Source organism: Canis lupus, chromosome 18 (genome assembly GCF_011100685.1).
Source record: "Canis lupus familiaris isolate Mischka breed German Shepherd chromosome 18, alternate assembly UU_Cfam_GSD_1.0, whole genome shotgun sequence".
Taxonomy (NCBI): Eukaryota; Metazoa; Chordata; class Mammalia; order Carnivora; family Canidae; genus Canis; species Canis lupus.
Window position 1 is genome coordinate 15,592,706 of NC_049239.1, and position 23,612 is coordinate 15,616,317.

General features: G+C 36.6%; 1 protein-coding gene across 5 annotated transcripts in view; it reads right to left on the bottom strand.

Annotated features, from left to right (window-relative positions):
- KMT2E (lysine methyltransferase 2E (inactive)) overlaps window positions 1-23,612 on the bottom strand; it is a 93,011-nt gene that overhangs the window by 65,860 nt on the left and 3,539 nt on the right. For 4 of the 5 annotated variants that reach the window (XM_038562743.1, XM_038562741.1, XM_038562745.1 and 1 more), the window contains exon 2: window positions 2,176-2,248. The exons of the other annotated variant lie outside the window; for it this stretch is intronic. The gene's annotated coding sequence lies outside the window, so the exon portion shown is untranslated. The remainder of the gene's footprint in view (window positions 1-2,175; window positions 2,249-23,612) is intronic. 5 annotated transcript variants of the gene reach the window in all.

A 23,612-nucleotide genomic window follows, 5' to 3' on the forward strand; every position in this document is an offset into this window, starting at 1 on the left:
ATCAGAGCACATACCAAAATAGAGAAATAAAGTGGTAAAAGTGGTTTGAATTCTTCAAGAAAACTAGCCTCTACTTTTAAATCATGTATAACTGGTGGAGACCTACTAAATTATACGATATTATAATAAAAATGTATGGCAACAGGCTTTTGCACCTAAAAATTGAAAACATAAGCGTTGGCACCTTTTTCTATTCTTCGCCAGATGTGTGAACTAGGCAAGTTATTTAACCTAAGCCTCAGGTTCCTTATTTAAAAAGTGGGAATTTATCAAGTTTTCTGTGAAGAAAATGAAATAATAAATGTAAAGCATTTTTGTACACAGCATCGCACATATTTAGCAATCAGTATATAGCAGTCACATAAGAAAAGCCCTCTTCATTTAAAATTAATCTTCTGGGCAGCCCGGGTGGCTCAGCGGTTTAGCGCCGCCTTCAGCCCGGGGTGTGATCCTGGAGAACCGGGATATAGTCCCATGTTGGGCTCCCTGCATGGAGCTTACGTCTCCCTCTGCCTGTGTCTCTGCCTTTCCCTCTGTTTCTCTCATGAATAAATAAATAAATAATCTTTAAAAATAAAATAAAATTAATCTTCTATAATAGTTTTGGAAAATAATTACAGTTATGTTTTTACAGTTCCATCAAATTAAAATCATCTAAAAATAATTAAAGCAGAGTGAGCAAAAGGAAAAGCTACCCTACCTTCTTTTCCTGCACCCCTGATATTAGAATTACTTCATAAAAGCCATCTTTATTAACCCACATAAAGCTATAAAATTGCTAATTGACAAGATGCAAGCAATACAAAACTAAGTTTGTTCTTTTCAAGTGTACATTATTGTGTATTTCTTTAAAATGCTGAAGACATGGACCTAACAACAGATAACAGTTACAACTTAAAAAAAAAATTATCTTCTTTGTTGGGAGAATCTAATTGGTAGAAGTTTTCTTCAGCTCAGTTTGCCTTTACATTAGACTCATAAGTTGTCTTCTATCTTAGGTGTATGTTGTTAAACATTTAGTAGTGCATATTTTTTCTTTGTTTTGTTTTAACCAGAGGCAGGAACTAGAAAGCAGAAATTAAATCATTATGTATTCTTTTAGGTAACTGAGTATTTCCAACCTAAAAGAGTCTGCTTGAGTATGTATTTAACAGTGTGCTGCCTTTTTATATAAATATACAATCCTCAATAAACACCACATTTAAACTTTTAAAATAGCAGTGAAGAGCTTGCCATCAGCCTATTTCAGACAATGTCAGGTGTCTGTGTGATTACTGCCTGTCTCTCAAACCCTGCACAGTGCCTGCAGCATAACAGGCACTCTATAAGGGATTAGTGAATGAATTTGAGCATCTAAGATGAAACTGCAGCCCTAGCCTCATTAGCCAAATGAGTTGTCAACCTTTACAATTAAGTGCTGTAACAGCAACTACATGACACCTTCTCCACAAATGCATCGCTCTAAAAACCACAGAAGCTCATCCCCAGGATAGACACACATCATCGCATATGATACAGAACCACAGACTGAATCTGATTCAACATGGAAGAAGATCTCAGTAATTTATTCACAAAAGGTCAGAAGAGGGATGCCTGGGTGGCTCAGCAGTTGGGCGCCTGCCTTCGGCTCAGGTCATGAACCCAGGATCCAGGATTGAGTCTCACATCAGGCTCCCTGTGAGGAGGCTGCTTCTCCCTCTGCCTTTGTCTCTGCCTCTCTCTCTCTCAGTCTGTGTCTCTCATGAATAAATAAATCTTTTTTTTTTTTTTTAAAAAGGTCAGAAGGCAAGAGGTCCTATCTATTCAGACTATAAAATGGCAAATATTTCACCTTATTCATTAAAACCAAAAACTCTATAGCCAGAAAACTCATACTGTTCAAAAATGTAGTTAATACTTACTAAAACCATAAATTCATTAGGGTCAAATCATTGTGCCTTAAAAAAAAACAAGGGGGGGGGGGAAGCCAACGTAGTAATAAGCAGAAAAGGTATGAGCTTGTAATACAGGCAGAATTAGAGGAAAAATAATTCAACACAATCCAAACCATTACCACAAAGCTTTCACATCTTATATGTGATTCAAGAAACTGGTTATCCAACTGGCAGGTAAATATATACAAAATACATTGAGAATAAATGGCAGCCATTAAAGAAATAATATAAAAGGAAATACCATGAGATGTCTGGTAAATCTGAGGTCCAAGAAAGAATAAATGTCTTCACAAAACCTGCTATCCAGAATAGACCTAGAAACCAAGTGAACATAGGAGTATTGAGCTGTTTTTAAATGTCATAAAATTATAGGTTGCTCTATCTAACACGGCACCTAAAACTAAAGGGACTCACATAAAGAGTGCAGCTAATTCTTAAAAAAAAAAAAAAAAAAAAATTATTCACCTCTTTATACAAATGATTGTAATCACAGTAAAGACAACAATTAAAGCTAAATACCAAATCAAACAGAAAAGAAACTGGGAAAATACAGTATTAAAAACAGATTTAGCAAAGCAAAGGCAAAAATACCAAAACAAAAACAAAACCCTAAAGTAGGAAAAAAAATAAGATAAAAGCTAGGAAAAAGGGCAGCCCAGTTGGCTCAGCGGTTTAGCGCCGCCTTCAGTCCAGGACTTGATCCTGGAGACCCAGGATCGAATCCCACGTTGGGCTCCTTGCATGGAGCCTGCTTCTCCCTCTGCCTGTGTTCTCTGCCTCTCTCTCTCTCTATGTCTCTCGTGAATAAATAAATAAAATATTTAAAAGAAAGTTTTCTTTAAAAAAAAAAAAAAAAGGCTAGGAAAAGCAGGATGCCTGGGTGGCTTAGTGGTTGAGCGTCTGCCTTTGGCTCAGGCTGTGATCCCAGAGTTCCAGAATCAAATCCGCATCGTGCTCCCTTTGGGGAGCCTGCTTCTCCCTCTGCCGATGTCTCTGCCTCTCTCTCTGTGTCTCCCATGAATAAATACATAAAATCTTAAAATAAAAATAAAAAGCTAGGAAAAGCAATTACCAGTCTATCAGAAAAACTGGAAGGCTGAGGCTGCTTTTAAGACCTTGTCCAGAAAACAAAAACTACTCCTGAAAAGATAAATATTGTACACCCAAAAAGCAGAAGGAAGTACAAGGAAATTTTTTTCTAAAATTACAAAAAAAAAGTTCTCAATCTAATATAATCTCTTTGAAGAGTCATTTATTATCTTTCTGCCCTTTATAAGTACCTTATACAGAGCTCTTAATACTAAAATTAAATCAATGTTTATGTTTTGGATATGTATCACTGATAAGCTGGTGAATTTTTGGCTAAACTACTAATGGAAATGAAATAAAGAAACTTGAAAGAAATTGTGAGGGATCACATACCTAAGATTTCCTTATAAATTAGAAATTAAAATGCCCTAACTATGAATTTAAGATTTCTTTACTCTGTAGCAGTTGAGTAAGATACAATAAAAAAAAAAATACAGGCTGATCAAGATCTATTACCAAGTTATTACCTATGAAACTTTGGACAAGACATTTCACTACTCTGGGCTTCCACAATAAATGGAGGTAGGTTAGCTTGACGATCTTAACAGTTTAAACCTTATAATCAAAAGTATATTAACAGATTATTCTTGAAAAAACAGAATAAATATCAAATTGCAAAAAGCAACATAAAATAACTTTGACAACAGAATGAATTATTTCTTCAACTAGGTTAATATTAGTATCAGACAGTGCTCTATAAGCACTTACCTGATACTCAAATCTCCCCAAACAGAGTAGCAGTAACAAATACTGAGCGCTTAAAATACTTAATCCTCACAATGAATTTATGGTTTAAGTACATTTATTATCCCCATTTTACAGACAATGTAGAGATTAAATTTGTTTCAACTAATAGCTAATAACTAGCAGAATCAAGACTGGAACCCTAGCAGTCTGATTCCAGAACCTACATATTAGTTTGCCTGAAATTAAATTTGCTACATTATTGGTAAAATAAATGACCTAGAATTTACAGAAAGGAGGAAAAAAGTTAACAATTGCCTCTCTCAAAAAGAAGAGAGATTAAACAAACACCTAAGTGTTTCACTCCAGGACATTTGGACTGTATTTATTCTAGCACACTGAAAGAACAATAATGAAACCCACCATGCTCCTCCCTCAAACCTGATCTACTTAGTGAATTTACATCCATTCCACAACAATGTATTAAAACACCACACAAGTGGAGACCCACAGGCTCAAAGTCTAAACTTTGGATTTAAAATATTTTGGGGATGGTGCAAAGCACATAATCAGAAGATATTCAAATTCTCTTACTATTTTCTGGAACAAACATATGCTTCACTAGTATAGTGAAGTGAAAGGAACCATATTCCAAATTTGAGATTACTAGTCTGCAGAAGTGTAACTCAATTTCTCATACAAAACTACTTAAGCAAAGACCACCTATCTAACCAGTTAAATTTTAACTTGAGTCTCCCTTTAATAACTACTCTGTTCCTAGAAACAAAGAATTTTACCAACCTACAATATTTTTATAGCAAATAAAATCTCTATTTAGGAAAATCATTGTTTATAGTCAGGGTTAATGTTGGTGGACCTACTTGAAAAATGAAAACGTTCAGGATATCTGGGTGGCTCAGTAGTTGAGAATCTGCCTTTGGCTCAGGTTGTGATCCTGTGGTCCTGGAATCGAGTCCCACATCAGGCTCCGGCATAGCCTACTTCTCCCTCTGCCTATGTCTCTGTCTCTCACTCATAAGTAAATAAATAATAAAAATATTTAAAAAGAATAAAATTCAATATTCAAAAAGTGTATTTTCCGGTTCTTAACAGTTTCAGTTTCACTGTTTCATAGTACAATTCCAATCATTACTACTAAACTCAATATCAAAGTAGCAATGCCTCAGCTTTCACAGCCTGCCACTTAATAATGGTTACTTTAAGCCCTAGCTCCTTATCTGTCAAGAGGAATAATCACAGAACATATTTCCGAATTGTTTCAAAAACTGTGTGTGGCACTCAGTGTTAGCTATGCTGATCAGATAAAATTTCTGGGAATTAAATATTTAGTAAAAGTCCTTAAAAGATGAGCACTAGAGAGATGCCTGGGTAGCTCAGCTGTTGTCGTCTGCCTTTGGTTCAGGGCGTGACCCCAGAGTCCAGGGATGGGATCGAGTCCAGCATCGGGCTCTCTACATGGAGCCTGCTTCTCCTCTCAATTCCTATGTCTCTGCCTGTCTGTATCTCTCATGAATAAATAAATAAAATCTTAAAAAAAAAAAATGAGTACTAGAGGGCACCTGGATGGCTCAGCAGTTAAGAGTCTGCCTTTGGCTCAGGTCAAGATTCTGGGGTCCCGGAATTGAGCCCCACACTGGGCTCCCACAGGGAGCCTACTTCTCCCTCTGCCTATGTCTCTGCCTCTCTCTGTCTCTCTCATGAGTAAATATATAAAATCTAAAAACATAAAAATAAAAAAATAAAAAAAGATTAGTACTAGAGAATAATTCTCAATTATTACACTTGTAAAAGTCATGTAAACTATTAAGAATTTCTGACCAGGGCGCCTGGCTGGCTCAGTCAGAAGAATGTGTGACACTCGATCTCAGGATCGTGGATTTGAGCCCCATGCTGGGTATAGAGATTACTAACAAAATAAATAAACTTTTTTAAAAAAGGTATTAAAGTATCAAGAAGAATAACTTTTAAAGATAAAGAAACCGGGATCCCTGGGTGGCTCAGCGGTTTAGTGCCTGCCTTCAGCCCAAAGCATGATCCTGGAGTCCCAGGATCGAGTCCCGCATTGGGCTCCCTGCATGGAGCCTGCTTCTCCCTCTGCCTGTGTCTCTGCCTCTCTCTCTCTCTCTCATGAATAAATAAATAAAATATTTAAAAAAAATAAAGATAAAGAAACCTTTGAAGACAAAGAGTGAGCCATAATGTAAACTATAAGCACTTTGGTTGATAATGATGTTTCAATGCTGGTTCATCGAATGTAACATATGTACCATAATAATGAGGAACACTGATGATGAAGAAGGCTGTGCTTGTGTGGGGAGGAGGCAGGTGGGAAATCTACACTTTCCTCTCAGTTCTGAAGTGAACCTAAACTTGTTCTAAAAGATGAAATCCATTAATTAAAAAAAAAATACATGTATACATGTATAAACACTATATAGTAAACTATTTGTCTGGCATTATATAATGAGGTACCATTTTTTCTACCAGGGTTTTGGGAAAACTTCTAAACACCAGTTCAGCAACCAGCTAAAGTACTCGTACATTCCTCCTTTCCCATCCCAAAGCACCTAAAAGTTAAAATAATTTCAATACCATCAGGTTTTTTTTTAAAGATTTTATTTATTTGAGAGAGAGCGAAAGAGCATGCACACAAGCAGGGGAGAGGCAGAAGCAGACTCCCCACTGAGCAGGGAGTCCGATGGAGGATGGATCCCACGACCATGAATGACCTGAGCCAAAGGCAGATGCTTAACCAACTGAGCCACTCAGGTGCCCCAATATTATCAGTTTTTTAATGCACCATGCTATTACTTTTTAATAGTATTTGTCATCCCCCCAAAGTGTTTGAGATCACTAAACAACAGTGTAAAATCTAGTAAAACGTGGCTTTTTAAAATAGCAATTGAGGGGCAGCCTGGGTGGCTCAGCAGTTTAGCGCCACCTTTGGCCCAGGGCCTGATCCTAGAGACACGAGATCGAGTCCCGCGTCGGGCTCCCTGCATGGAGCCTGCTTCTCCCTCTGCCTATGTCTCTGCCTCTCTCTCTCTCTCTCTGTCTCTCATGAATAAATAAAAATAAAATCTTAAAAAAAATAAAATAGCAATTCAGTGATCAACAGAGTTGATAGGTTAGTCTCTGGGTACAGATGTACAATTTGTTTCCTATACATACAAAACTGGTCTTAGGATGAGTTTAGTCTTTACTCATACCTGAGAATAACAAAAGCTATTTCCTTCTAAAGCAGTTACCTATTGCCACTTTCTACTTGCCATGACTACGTATCTTAGAATTTACTGCTTAATATACAAGTGCAGAAGAAAAAGATTCTTCAAACTTAATACCACATACTTCATGGGTTCTACAACTCTCTTCTGTTTAAAAAAAAAAACATGTTATCTATATTAGTAATTAAACTGTGCTCCCTACATCAGTAATTTTTAAACTGTGCTCCCAGTAGTCCTCATGGAGTTGGGGACCAAGATATTAGGAGAAAACAGGATCAGGGACATTAACAAAAGAAAATCAGAGACACCATGTTCTGCAGATTTAAAAGGAAAAGTCTGAAACTGCATGTCATATGTGGTAGCTTCCAAATGGGAAAATGACATTAAATGGAACACTGCTTAGCAAAATAAAGGAACTATTGATACATGCAACAACTTGGATAAATATCAAGGAAATTATGTTGAGTGAAAATAGAAGAGCCAATCCCCAAAAGATCATATACCATATAATTCCATTTACATAAGAGTCTTGAATGACGTATTATAGAAACAGAGAACAGATTAGTGTGGTTCTAAGAGAGCAACACTAGGGATTCTTGTGGAGATGGAACTGTTCTGTATCTTTTTTTTTTTTTTTTTTTTTTTTTTTTAATTTTTATTTATTTATGAGAGTCACACAGAGAGAGAGAGAGAGAGAGAGGCAGAGACACAGGCAGAGGGAGAAGCAGGCTCCATGCACCGGGAGCCCGACGTGGGATCCGATCCCGGGTCTCCAGGATCGCGCCCTGGGCCAAAGGCAGGCGCCAAACCACTGCGCCACCCAGGGATCCCTGTTCTGTATCTTAACTGTGTTAGTGGATACAGGAATCTACCTAAGTGATAAAAATGCAGAGAACTAAACTTGGAGAAATCTGAAAAAAGAGGGCAGATTTTAGTATCAATATTCTGGTTGTGACATTGTACTACAGTTTTGCAAAACGTTACCATTGAGGGAAACTGGGAAAGGAAAAACATTTTCTCTGTATTATTTCTTACAAATGCATGTAAATCTACATTAAAATTTAATTTTAAAAGATGACATTAAAATTGAGGCCTTAAAATAAATAAAATAAAATAAAATTGAGGCCTTCAAACCTTTGAGTAGGATACAAAACTTCTTATGAATGAACTCTAACACTGAAATCTAAGCATGTATTTTGATTCCAGGATGAAAAATAGCCTGAATCCCCTATGCTTTTCCCAAAGATAGCTAATGTCACCTTGAAGTACTATGTTAAGGAGGCCACAGCCAAATACAATGGGAGAAGGCCTCAAGCAATCAGTAATGTCTGCTAACAGGTACGGTAGGCATTCGTACCTCATATTTGCTATGTCTGTGGTTAAAGAGGATGGCAGGGGAATGTTCCTGCCTGTACATCATCCCACCTACCAGTTAGGTTCCATGAAAAGCCTAGAGCTTCCTGGAGAATAGTTCCAAAATCACTTGCTAGAGGAAAATACTTACTGACTCAACATGTGACATTAAAAACTTATTTCACTGGTAAACTCTACCCGACCAAAGCAGAAAAGAAAAAAATAAGCTTCCAAAAAGTAGTGTTAGAGTCTACTATAATTAAAAATCAAACAAAAACAACAAAAAACCTGCATTCTTCTTTTAGTCAATCTATTAGACTGGTTCATTCTGGCTTTTTCAGCCTTTAAATAAGTATTCCACCAAGTAAGGGCATAATTTTTGACAGAAACAATTAAAATTGGTAATAATTTTATTCTCTCATTGTTCATTCTAGTCTCACATAAAATAATATCCTGGGATCCCTGGGTGGTGCAGCGGTTTAGCGCCTGCCTTTGGCCCAGGGCGCGATCCTGGAGACCCGGGATCGAATCCCACGTCAGGCTCCCAGTGCATGGAGCCTGCTTCTCCCTCTGCCTATGTCTCTGCGCCCCCCTCTCTGTGTGACTATCATAAATAAATTTAAAAAAATAAAATAATAAAATAAAATAAAATAAAATAAAATAAAATAAAATAAAATAAAATAAAATAAAATAAAATAAAATAAAATAATATCCTCTCCAGGATTAACTAAGTATTCCTTCAACCACTATTTTCATTTCTTTCAGATTGGAGATCTTGTGTCTTATTTCCCTATCTAAAAACAATGCGTATCAAATCTAATTAACAGGATTTAAATAAATCTTTCAGATTCTACTGTCTATATTTTATTATCTCAGACCTGGGCTGAGTAATTTTCTAAGTGGTCTCTTTCCCTATTCTAACTTGACCTTTAAACCAGTGATCCTCAAACATAAATCCACAAACTGCTACTTTTCATATACCTGGGGCTGAGAGTTGAAAATGATGGATTGCTAGGCTTCAATCCCAGAGATTCTGATTTAGTAGGTCTAGGATGTGCCCTGGATGTCGTATTTCTTTAAAAAGCATTTTCTCGGGATCCCTGGGTGGTGCAGCGGTTTGGCGCCTGCCTTTGGCCCAGGGCGCGATCCTGGAGACCCGGGATCGAATCCCACGTCGGGCTCCTGGTGCATGGAGCCTGCTTCTCCCTCTGCCTGTGTCTCTGCCTCTCTCTCTCTATGTGACTATCATAAATAAATAAAATTTTAAAAAAATCTTTATAAAAAGCATTTTCTCTAGCCTTTATTTTATAACAGTTGCTTAGACAGTGAACAGGTATACTTCAAAGTCCACTAGTATCCTAATTTTGCCCTCTTCAAAAAAGCACAGTAGCTTAGAGCAATTACAGTTACGTTCCTAATCTTGACATTAACAAGTTACCCTGTTCCATGCTAAATCCTCTGATTATGCCAGTCTTTTTGCTATTGTTGGCATATCTCTGCTCATTCTCCTTCAAATTTTCTTTTTTAAGATTTTATTTATTTATTTTGGGGAGAAAGAGAGAGAGAGAGAACACACATAGGGGAAAGCAGCAGAGGGAGAGGAAGAGCAGGCTCTCCGCTGAGCAAGAAGCCTGATACGGGGCTCCATCCCAGGACCCTGGGATCATGAGCTTAGGGAAAGGCAGACAACCAACTGAGCCACTCAGGTGCCCCTCCTTCAAATTTTCTAAAGTAATATTCCTTTACATATATCCATCCCACCCAACAAAAATCTTATTAAACCTTCAAGGATCATTAAAGTACTATGCTTTCTTGGAAGCCTTCTCAACTTCTCAATGTAAACTTTTTTTCTATATAACTAGCTTTGAGGTCTTTAAGCAGATCAACCTCCTGAGGGCAGTTCTCTCAACTATAAACAAAACTTTGGCCAGGTTACCTAAAAAAACTATCCCAGCTATAAAGCCTGTTTCACATTAATTTCTTAACTTCCCAAAGAATGTATTACATATTTTTAAGCGACTAGCTTACATTTTGACCCATTATTTTGAATTAGCTATTAGATGCTTAGCTTCCGGGCAGCTCGGGTGGCTCAGCAGTTTAGCGCCACCTTCAGCCCAGGATGTGGACCTGGAGACCTGGGATCGAGTCCCATGTCGGGTTCCCTGCATGGAGCCTGCTTCTCCCTCTGCCTGTGTCTGTGCCTCTCTGTGTCTCTCATGAATATATAAATAAAATCTTAAAAAAAAATAGATGCTTAGCTTCCAAAACTGGATCGTCTACTTTACCCTATACCAAGAACTGAGATATTTATGTTTTATCTATCAATGCCTAGAATGGTTTAGGCTTAGATACTACCTAAATTAGTCTTGATTAAATCACATTTTTCCTTAGCCTAACACATTCAATGCCCACCTCCCCTTTTAGATGAACAGAAATAAATCTTAAAATACCTGCCACTGAAGGAAAACTGATTTCCTTTTGGAACTTTTTTGGTTCTTTATAATTTTTTCTTTCACTTATCACATTTTTTTTTTAAATTTTTATTTATTTATGATAGCCACACAGAGAGAGAAAGAGAGAGAGGGAGAGACACAGGCAGAGGGAGAGGCAGACTCCATGCACCGGGAGCCCGATGTGGGATTCGATCCCGGGCCTCCAGGATCGCGCCCTGGGCCAAAGGCGGGCGCCTAAACCGCTGCGCCACCCAGGGATCCCACTTATCACATTTTTTAAAGATTTTATTTATTTAGTCATGAAAGACACACAGAGAGAGACAGAGACTCAGGCAGAGGGAGAAGCAGGCTCCATGCAGGGAGCCCGATATGGGACTTGATCCTGGGACTGTGGGATCACGTCCCAGGCCGAAGGCAGGCACTCAACCGCTGAGCCACCCAGGCATCCCGTCTCTTACTACTTATAAAATGTGTCTCTCAAGGCTCAATCCTCTCCATTATTAGTCTCCAACAACCTTGGATTTCACCATTCATTCCAGTTTGATTTCCAATTCCTAGCCATCTACAGGACATTTATCTACTCAAGTATCTCCCATCCCTGCAAAAATCAAATGTTCAAACTGAAACTCTTCCATATACTTTCCATTCCATTTGTTAGTACCCCACCCTCCCAGTTCTCTTTTTAATCCTTGTTTTCCAGTCCTCTATTACATTTGCTCACCTAGCCTTTTGTGCCTCCCCAGTGTTTCAGATTCCTTCTAAGTTTCCAAGCCCCGCCCCAACATCTTCGTCATCTAAATAATTTCCAATAATCATTAACACTTCCAGTTTGTCACCATTCGTCCAAACAATGGACAAAATCTTGCATGTTTTTCAGCACTTCTTCCCCAGCTTATAGGGCAACTATTCTAGTAATCAAAAATGTAAAAAAACAAAAACTCATATTTATCTATTTAATGTATTTACTGAGCATATACTATGTTCTGGATACTGCTATATGTGCTAGAGAATGAGCAGTAAACAAAATTAAGTTGCCCTTAAGGCCCGTTTAATGAGCTAGGGCAATCTAACATAAATCAAAGGTATCTCAGATTAGCTTTAAGTAATTGCCTTTGATAATGATTTGTATATTCTCATTACTTAGCCAAAAATTAGTACTTTATAAGGATCAATAGAGAGCTATGATTTTTTCAAATGACCTGAATTCAAATTCTAGATCACTCTCTCTCTCTTTTTTTAAGAGAACAAATGAACAAATGGCAGTGGGGGTGGGGAGGAATCTTAAGCAGGTTCTACACAGCGCAGAGCCTGATTCAGGGCTCTATCTCACAACCCTGAGATCATGACCAGAGCTGAAATCAAGAGTCTGATGCTTAACTAACTGAACCAGCCAGGCGCCCCTTGATCAGTCACTCTTTAACTATGTGATCCTGAGTCTCCCCAGGCCTCTTATGAAAAATGAGTAATATGGGCAGCTTGGCTGGCTCAGTGGTTTAGCACCACCTTCAGCCCAGGGCGTGATCGAGTCCCATGTTGGGCTCCTTGCATGGAGCCTGCTTCTCCCTCTGCCTGTCTCTCTGTGCCTCTCATGAATAAATAAAATCTTAAAAAAAAAAAAAAAAAAAAAGAGGGCAGCCCCGGTGGCGCAGCGGTTTGGCGCCGCCTGCAGCCTGGGGTGTGATCCTGGAGACCCGGGATGGAGTCCCACATCGGGCTCCCTGTGTGGAGCCTGCTTCTCCCTCTGCCTGTGTCTCTGCCTCTCTCTCTCTGTGTCTATGACTAAATAAATAAAATCTTTACAAAAAAAAAAAAAAAAAAGTAAAATATCTACCTTGCAGAGTTAGTTATCAACGTTAGTGCCTTCTCTTTTAGAATTAAAGGCATTAAGTTCCTATTATTCAATCCAATGATAATTTACTCAATCCCAGTCACAAAACTGTTGACCACCGAAGCCACTTAGTGAAAAAACAAGCAGCTCTATTATTGTCAGTATCTGAAAAGATCTTAAAATTTCACATTTAAAATACTTACTATGAAAATCTTAAGTCCAAAAAAAGAGTAATTTCTAAGTATTCAACAAACCACAAAATCAACAAGAGACAAGCAGAATGAGTAAGAAAAAATACTTGCTGTGTTTAAACCATTTATTTCTACATTTCCCCAATCCTTTTAATCCCAAGACTTACAGTAGTCAATGATCAACTTGTTCCTCTTCATTTGTTAATATAAATAGAGAAACAAAATCAAAAACCTGGGAAGAAAAGGACCAGTGCATAACAACTACAGAGCTGAAGCTTAGGGGAAAAAAAAATGTCCATGCATCTCACTCCCAAAAACGAATTATGCAATTAGTAGATCTAAGCCTCCATTAAGAAAATTACTCAGATATGCAGACTTTACTAACTTATTACATGTCTCATTCAAGCTTTTAGAGTAGCCTGTCTTGAGCAGGCATATAATCACTGAGAAACCATACAATAAAGGAAAAAATTGAAATCACCTATGAAGTTGGTTAGATACAAGTGCTATTATTGACTAGTATTTTTGCTATGAGATAGGCTACATCTACTTTCACTTTCCAACTTAATTTTAAAGACCTGTCTTTCCAGAGAGAAAACATTATGTACATACATAAATAAAAAACAATCAACATGGGGACACCTGGGTGGCTCAGTGGTTGAGCATCTGCCTTCGGTCCAGGGCATGACCCTGGAGTCCCAGGATCGAGTACCACATCGGGGTCCCTGCATGGAGCCTGCTTCTCCCTCTGCCTGTGTCTCTGCCTCTCTCTGTGTCTCTCATGAATAAATAAATGAAATCTTAAAAAAAAAAAAAATTCAACATGTACTAAGCTGACTGGCCACCCTTATAAAACTCATTGGTACACGAAAAAATTGCTGTGTAAAGTTAGGGGCTAAACTAGAAGTACTGCTCTCAAAATCCTTAATGAACCATTTACTTCAGGATATAAGAAGCATCAAATTTAAACTCCCTGTGAGAGTTTAGGCTATACCAGCAGACTCCTTTTAAATCTCCTTTTAAATCATTCTGGATTAAATTTAAATGATAAATAAGATATTCTCAAAGTAATTACACAATAAAAGAACTTTTGTCCTTTGGCACAATACCAAGTCCATAAGATTTGCCAGTTTTTACTTGGAATTCAAAAATCAAAAAGCTACTACATTAGTGTATAATTAATAGGTTATTACTAACATATAGCAACCATGTTCCAATATATCAAACAATTACAGGCTAAAATTTGAAAACCACACAAACTGATCCCAGGGTTATTAGCCAACACAATTATCAGCTACTTCCCTTAGGAAATATGTGCAAGATCAGCAAGCCAAAATTAGTAGCTACCATAATGCTTTCACACAGAGGGCGTTCAACATTTCACTAAATGAATTTAGTTACACTAAATGAATCTAGTTTACAACATTAATTGTTAGAAGAGTCCAAAGAAAAGTAGAATTCAAATCTCACAAGATAATAAAGGTTATTGGATCTTGATAGATCAATGCATGTATTTAATTCCACAAATATTTGAAATCTGTCATTCCATCTAGATAGAACCCTATAAAACCCAGTGGATAAATCACAGATTCTGAAATAGCATTTTAATTATTTTTATTTGGTGTATGTGTGTGCAGTGCATGTGTGCTGTCTAGCACTGGGCTTCATCGAGGGTAACTGGAATTGAGGAATGTATTAGTTTCCTAAGGATGCTGCAACACATGACCACCAAACAACAATTCTAGAGACCGAAGTCTGAAATCAAGATGTCAGCATAAAAGAGCATTTTAAGATTTCCAAGATACAAAACAAAACAAACAAACAAAAAAAACTAAACAAAACAAAAAACAACTACTAAATATAGGATTCATCACTTTTTGGATTGAAAAAAAAATCTGCATTTATATATATATATATATATATATATATATATATATAAAAACAAAACTCGAAATTTGTGAGTTCATCAAAATCAGATAACGTGGAGAATCACTTAAAAATTATATATATCTTATGGGCAGCTCAGGTGGCTCAGCGGTTTAGCGCCGCCTTCGGCCCAAGGTGTGATCCTGGAGACCTGGGATTGAGTCCCAGGTCAGGCTCCCTGCATGGAGCCTGCTTCTCCCTCTGCCTCAGTCTGTTCCTCCCCCCTTCCCCCACCTCTCCCTCTCCCTCAATGTCTCTCGTGAATAAATAAATAAAATCTTTTTAAAAAATATTTAAAAATTATATACATCTTAAACATTGTATTTTTAATTTAAAGTACCATTCAGCAATATTTTAGCATCAGGCCAAAATGTTCTCTTTGAACATGGCTCCCCTACTTGGAATTTTGGGTTCTCATTCTTGTATAAACCACATCTGTTGTTGCATTGCCTACAGTTTTTGGTTTTAGATTATTTCAAAGCAAGAAATTACTTAGATATCTGTGGAGCAATGTGAATGCAGACTTCCTTCTAGAGTTGTATTTGTATTATTTTCTCCCATTTTCTTTTAGTTACCTTACCCACACCTAACAACTTTCTTTAGCAATTACTGTGTTTTTAACAAGTTTTCCAAAGTAGTTAATTTAGTTTTCATTTAATTAATTCTCTCTTCACCCTCATTTATCATTGGTTTATGTTATATTTAATAATATAAACACAAGTACAATGGGATTAGTGAATTTGGGAACAAACATGACTCTTATGAGCAATTAGTGGAAGCAGCACAGAGTAGTACATCATTCAACATGCAATTGGTATAAATTATTTTTTTAAGATGTATTTATCATTTTAAAAGATTTTATTTATTTATTCAGGAGAAACACAGAAAGAGGCAGAGACATAGGAGGAGGGAAAAGCAGGCTCCCTGCGAGGAGCCTGATGCAGGACTCAATCCCAGGACCCCAGGATCACAACCTGAGCCAAAGGCAGACGCTCAACCAACTGAGCCACCCAGGCGCCCCAAGATTTATTTGTTTTACAGAGAGAGAGCATGAGCAGGAGGGGGACAGGGAGAGGGAGAGAAACTCAAGTAGACTCCATGCTGAGTGGAGCCCAAGGCAGGGCTCCATCTCAGTACCCTGAGATCATGACCTGAACTGAAACCAAGAGTCAGACACCTAACCGACTATGCCACCCAGGCACCCCTGGCAGTAATATTTTTTAAATGAAGGTTAAAGAATCTTCTACAGTATCTACATAAAATGCTTCAGGAAAAATACTATATATGAATATATAAATAAGCCATAAATAGTGATCACCACAGCACATGAGAGACAATAGCAATGGAGTCAGAAACTCACTTTTTTCCAGAAACAGCTACAACACAAACAGCTGAAGAGCTTACTAAGAATTATACTTGTATCAACTCACTGAATTCTCAAAACAACTCTGTAAAATAGGCTCTATTATTATCTCAGTTTTGCAGATCAAGAAACTAAAGCACCAAAAGATAAGCAACTTGCCCAAGATCATGAGGCAACACAATCTGGTTTATGATTCTAGTTTCTACTATTAAGCCTGTGCAATATTGCCTCTATTGTTTTGAGCTCTTTTAACAACCATATATCACCACTTTTATAATCTTAAGAATTGGGGCGGATAATAAATAATCATGTACCAGTCTGTCATTCCCCAAAGCAGATTTTTTAGTAGCTCTCCCATAAAGTCCATTATCTTTTATCCTGGCATTCAAGGCTCACCACAACTTGATCACAATTTGTACTGCTAAATTCCAATCCAAGACTTTTATGCAAATAACACGTGGATTCTGGAAACCAATAGATCGTCCCAAATTTGGATGTACAAAAACACAAAACCTAGAGAGTTTGTCACATGACACTGCACAAAAACTAGTATTCCTTCATTCAGAGAATCTAAAAATAGTGGCCTGACTTCTCAAGAGGACAGTCATCATGGTTTCTTGGAAAAGTTTAAAGTATCAAGAATTATGACCTAAATTTTAATCCTCGATCAACCACTATTTAACTATATGACCTAGGGAAAATTATTTAATCTCCCTGGAATTTGGTCTATTTGTAAAATAAAAGGGAAGAGGTAGAACAGTGTAAAAATCAGCAGAGACTAGTAACTAAAATGCAAATTCAAGGCTCCACTAGATGTGATTAAGTAGGTCTAGAATGGGGCCCAAGAATGTTTGTTTTAGTAAGCACTCCATGTAAATAATACATGTGGTCCCTGGGCCAAAATGAAAAATATTTAACTAAAACATCTCACAAGTCCATTCTAACTGTAGTTTCTTAACTTCAGTCAATAGGATGCTACTTTACATATCCAGGACACAGGCTGTGGCCTAAAAAGAAAGTACTTAAATTCATCATGGTATTTGTTTTAGCACCTCTCACTCTGTACTTTTTGAAGACAATAGAATATTTTTTAGTAGTGCTACAAACTGAACTTTCATTCTATTAAGAAACAAATACAGTTGATTGAAATGTATTTTTTTTTAAGATTTTATTTATTTATTCACAAGAGACACAGAAAGATACACACACAGGCAGAGACACGCGCAGAGGGAGAAGCAGGCTCCATGCAGGGAGCCCGAGGTGGGACTCAATCCCTCAATCCCGGGTCTCCAGGATCACACCCTGGGCCAAAGGCGGCGCTAAACTGCTGAGCCACCGGGGCTGCCCTGAAATGAATTTTAAATCACAATTAAGCACCTACAAGATGCTAAGATGCAGGTGTATCATCTTATTAATCCTATTTTGAAATATGACCTTAAATTTCTCAGAAGGAAAGTTTAAGTTTTAGAGAATATAACCTCCACTCTGCAAGTATTCACAAAGTCTCAGAATTTTCTTCTCCCAATTTTCTTTGAAAATTTCCGGGATCCCTGGGTGGTGCAGCGGTTTAGCACCCGCCTTTGGCCCAGGGTGCGATCCTGGAGACCCGGGATTGAATCCCACGTCGGGCTCCTGGTGCATGGAGCCTGCTTCTCCCTCTGCCTGTGTGTGTCTCTGCCTCTCTCACTCTCTCTCTCTCTCTGTGACTATCATAAATAAATAAAAATTAAAAAAAAAAAATTTCCAAAGAAATTAGTAATTTTCATTCCACATGTTACCGAGGGTTTAAATCAGTAAAATATTCAAATTATCATCCAAATTCACTACCAACATTTTGCTGTCACTAAAAGGAAACATGCCAGACTGATAAAAGTATCATTATAATGTAACTAAAGTCTGAATAAGTATTTTCCATTTCTTGTCCTCCTGAACTTTTCTACAAGTATTGTATTTGTTCCAAAAATCACAGACCACTTTGTTCTAAGAGTTAGAAATGTTTGATGCTCTGCTGTATTAAATGAACCATCTGGGGATCCCTGGGTGGCGCAGCAGTTTGGCGCCTGCCTTTGGCCCAGGGCGCGATCCTGGAGACCCAGAATCGAATCCCACATCAGGCTCCCGGTGCATGGAGCCTGCTTCTCCCTCTGCCTATGTCTCTGCCTCTCTCTCTCTCTCTCTGTGACTATCATAAATAAATAAAAATTAAAAAAAAAAAAATTAAAAAAAAAATGAACCATCTGACCAACTCTTTTTAAAAGAGCAAACTTCTATTTATGCTTAAAAAAAACTGATCTCAATAATTTCAGGAAAAAATAGTTTTCTTCAAAATAATTCTTTAAGGATTTTTTAATGGAAAAGGGGAATAACATCATAATTAAAATACATATTTTCAGTCTTGTCTTAGAAATCAAAATGGTAGCATTAGCAGCAAATCATAAACCTAAACAAACTGTAACTCAAGACTCATTTAGCAATAATTCTAAAAATGAAATGAGGAATTGGAACACCATAATTTAAAAAAATAATTATTATTTAATTATAATTTAAAAAAATAATAATTTAACAACCTATTTATTTTCTGTATTCTGAATTTCAAATTAGACCAGCATTCAGGAAGCTATTTTAAATCCCCTTTGTGCAGAAAACTGACACTATCTGATACTATCCAAATTATCTACACTTTCCTTCCTTTTTTTTTTTTTTTTTTTTTTAGCTGTTGTGATTACAAACGCGATCCATATGTCTCACAGGAAAACCAGAAGAGAAAAAAAATTCCCACAATTCCAATTACCCAGACACAAATCATTGCTAAAAAGTTTGGTGCATGTGCAGACACATAGTAAAAATTTATTCAGGCAAGAATCATCAATAGACACTAACTCTAGGCAAGTCTGACAGGGAACAGAATATTTACACAATCTCAAAAATACCTTCCCACAAATTACTTAATGGCAAAAAGAGAAACAGTAACTATACAATGGAGAAGCTACTCCACATCTTAACCAAGTAATCAAAATGAACATACTGGTAAAAGGCAAACAAACATTAAGTGCCTCCAGATGATTAAAAACAAAACAAAACACATATTGCTTAATTAGTATTCCAGAAAAAAAGGCAAAATCTGAATCTAATCATGAAGAAACCTTAGATAAACCCAACAGAGGGGCACTGTTTAATGCTAGCATGCCAATGCCATGAAAGACAAAGAGATCTGAGCACTAAATGCAATCTCTGATCCTGAATTTGGCGATTGCACCAGAAAGAAAGTGCTAATAAGGGGCATAATTGGGACAGCTGATGAAAATGGAATATGGACAATAGACTAGATAAAAAGTATTACCTCACTGCTAAATTTCCTGAATTTAACCACTGTTTAGTTAAGACACTTGATCTCAGGAAATGCATACTTAATAGAAGACGGCATCCTATATGCAATGTATTCTCAAATAGTTAACTTTTTACATGTACAGAGAAAATAATAAAGCAAATGTGACAATGTAAAAAATCAGGGGATCTGATTAAAGGGTTTAATGGAAGTGTTACACTGTTCATGTAACTTCTGTAAGTGAAACTATTTTAAAATAAAAAATTAAAACAAAAAAACCTTAGTTATTTGGCAGTTATTCCTCAACATATATGCATGTTTACATATAATATTTGTATTTTTAAAATTAAAAAGTGGAATCATCAGTTTGATACTAATTATTTAGTTTCAGAGGCCCTCTCAAGTACATCTGAACATCCCTGAAAAAAAGGCAATTGTTTTACGATGAATTAAGTATCCTTCCTTTGCTCTCTATCCAAGCAAACCACCCCCACACCATAAATACCCACTCTACCACCATCTCCTTAACCAGTCACAGCTAATTAAAGGGATCAAGATGGAGAACAGTGGCTTACTGACACCTTGCCAATTCCTGTGAGGTCTAACTGTACTTTCTTCAAAAAAGTTCTCCAAGATTTCCCTACAGTCTTATAACAAATATTTTACTTAAGCTAGTTGGAGCTGATTTCTGTACCTTGCATCCAAACAAACCCTGAAACAGCAGGCTTTTGAGAAGTAGAAATAAACAGTGCAAGGGAAACAGTAGCTACTTAAATTAATCTTTTGCCTGTGCTTGAAAAATATGGTTTTCCTGGGAGCTTAATGGTAAGATGTAATAAAGCTGTGTCAATTCAGCCAATTATGCAGCTTCATTTAAAGAGAAGCAGCAGAAAAGCAAATACTTGAAAAGGAGCAATCTTATTTTTCTCAAGAAGAGCTACTATGTACCAGATTAAGCTCAGAACCCCATCAATTTATAGCTAATGAAGCAGAGTCTCAACCTTTGAGTCAGTCACATCAAGGATCTTCCCATCTCTTGCCACATTATTGAAGAGAAAATGGGATTTCAGATTCCTGAAACTTGTCTTTCTTTAAAACAACATACAAAAACAAAAACAAAAAAAAGAGGAATTTAAGAAATCTCTCTGTAAAAATGGAAAATAGAAACTATTATATTTCATTATTAGTCTGTCAAATAAGAAAAAATATTAGGAGAGTAATCTCTCTCATATAGTCTTCTGATATGTAAACTTTTGAAAAAACAAAACTGTTTCCCTGATAATATCCTAATACTTAATTCTTTTCACCACATTCCTTACTCTCTGCTAAAAACAATGGACACTAGACTTTACCTTATTCTTAAACCAGTGAGAAAAATGGGAAAATATATTTAATCTTTAAACTTACTTAACTGAAATAAATTATAGTAAATTAAAATAAATTATAGTAAATTCAGTTCAAGTCTTTAAGTAAAAATTATGTTTTAAATATCTTTTTGAAAACGAAAGTCAAAATAGATTTAAACATTAAAATTTTTTCTGGTCTCAGATAGAATGTTAGACAACATAATTCTGTGAACTTGAACTTTAAAATTATCTTATGAACACCACAAACCAAAACTATCTCAATCCTACTGTTCCATTACTTAACTTTATGCCACAGGCTCAGACCTTAGACGCTGCAACCACGTTAGCTATAACATAGATGTGATTACTCAATGTTCTTTCTCAATTATAAGCTTGAAGACCAAGATGTTTATTCCTTTGGATTAACTCTAAATTAAGCAAACATCTAAGAGTTGCTAGAAAATTATCTCTCTCTTCCAAATGTACAACTAAAATAAAGCTGCACAAATTTTGTTCCTTAGGTCCGGTCTTAAACCCAGATTTCACATTTAAGACTTTAAATGCAAAAATGCAAAAATAAATATTTTAACTACAAATAATGGCCAAGTAGTTGATTTTTCAATGAATTACTATATTATAGGTTATTTATGCATCAAAAGCCGTAGTATGTTTTGATGGCATCTTAATTCAACACATCAAAAAAGAATTCTGATTGACCTGTTGCACTGAAAAGTCCAAGATCCCAAACAGCTTAAATAGTCCTTGTAAATAATCAAATCAGATTTTCCAATAAAGCTGGAAAGTTCATCTAACAATACAAAAATGGCTTTCCTAAAACTATCTAAAAATAAAATTTGATGTATGAGCTATGAAGAAAAAGGAACTGATTTCATATTAAGTGAAAATATTTATCAAGTGAAATATAAGACCCAACTATTTTCTTGACTCTGACTTACGTAAAAAACACTAGTTGCTAATGGTTAATCAAAACATCCCATATTCTTAAAGATACAAATAACACCTAATTAACTTACCCTTAGTCACCACCATTTGATTTTTAATGCAGCACTTAGCATGAGTGCTTACAATAACAAAAAAATTCCTTTGGTTAATTCCTACCTCTCTATAAAATACTGTTTAATTGCAATAGCAAGATTTTTAGTTAATTACTCTTACTTCAAATTTGGTGCGCTAAAAAATATTGCTCTTCCACATTAAGTTTTTAAGTAATACATATTATCCTTCTAATGTTAAAAAAAAAAAAATAAGAGGGATCCCTGGGTGGCGCAGCGGTTTGGCGCCTGCCTTTGGCCCAGGGCGTGATCCTGGAGACCCGGGATCGAATCCCACGTCGGGCTCCCTGCATGGAGCCTGCTTCTCCCTCTGCCTGTGTCTCTGCCTCTCTCTCTCTTTGTGTGACTATCATGAATAAATAAATAAAATCTTTAAAAATAAAAAAAATAAAAATAAAAAAAATAAGGCTCTTCCCAACATCTGTAGATCACAAAAAAGACAGTAAAAAAGACAGTATGCCACTCCAATTTTAAACTCAGCCTAAGAGCTAACATTTATACAGCAACATCTGAAATAGTATCCTTGCTATTTTGCCAGGCAACACAAAAGAGTAATTTTACCATAAAGTAAAAATAATTCCATAGTCCACATTAAAAATTCTTCCTTAGGGCAGCCCGGGTGGCTCAGCGGTTTAGCGCCGCCTTCAGCCCAGGGCCTGATCCTGGAGACCCTGGATGAGTCCCATGTCAGGCTCCCTGCATGGAGTGGAGCCTGCTTCTTCTTCTGCCTGTGTCTCTGCCTCTCTCTCTCTCTCTCTCTCTCTCCTCTGTGTATTCTCATGAATAAATAAACAAAATCTTTTTTAAAAAATTTCTCCCTGAATACAAGTATTAAACATTTATTCTAACGTATGACAAGGAACAGTCCCTAATCACCCTGAATATTTGAGATATGTTTGCTTAAATGAAAGCTTTAAATTCAAATAATTGAGCTCCTACTCTCTTCTGTGAATAAATCTTTTGGAGATGAAAGCTAATTACACACTATGAAAATATTTCTTAAAAAAATAAACACAGTATCTTTAACAAAAATTCCATACTAATATTTCTTTAGCTGGTTTTGATAGCTCTTCTAAGTCCTTTTGGTTTTCTCCACTTTAAACATTCAATGATAGCACACATGTAAGCCCCAGTATTAACTTCCAGAAAAGCATAACTGTTGGGATTTACGTAACACACTTTTAAAAATAAAACCATAGGGGATCCCTGGGTGGCTCAGCGGTTTGGCGCTGCCTTCGGCCCAGGGCATGATCCTGGAGTCCCAGGATCGAGTCCCACGTCAGGCTCCCTGCATGGAGCCTGCTTCTCCCTCTGTGTCTCTGCCTCTCTCTCTCTCTCTCTGTGTCTCTCATGAATAAAAAAATAAAATCTTTAAAAAAATAAAAAATAAAAATAAAAATAAAACCATAGGTGTAAGGGTTTGATGCATGAAAATGGGTACATTATTCTTAGACATAAGAAACCAATTTAAGAAGTTAGACTTTCACTAAGACCACTAAGGTATGTCCCGACTTTTTAAACGGTTTTCCTCACTTCCTCATTTTATATCCAAGAAGTCCTAGAGCTTACTGTGGTATACATGGTAAAAATTCTCTGACTCAAGGCTGTAAGACAGACAAGCCAAAATTGTGAAAGAGTTTTTAGAGATCTAAAGAGTTGAAGGGAAATGGAGGAGCTCTGCAAAGGTTCTAAACTTAAATTGAGATCAAAGGGACCCTATAACGTACACTGACAACAAAAGGGAAGTATGATCAAAATATAGTCTCTAAAAATAAAATCTGCTCTCCAATTACATTATGATT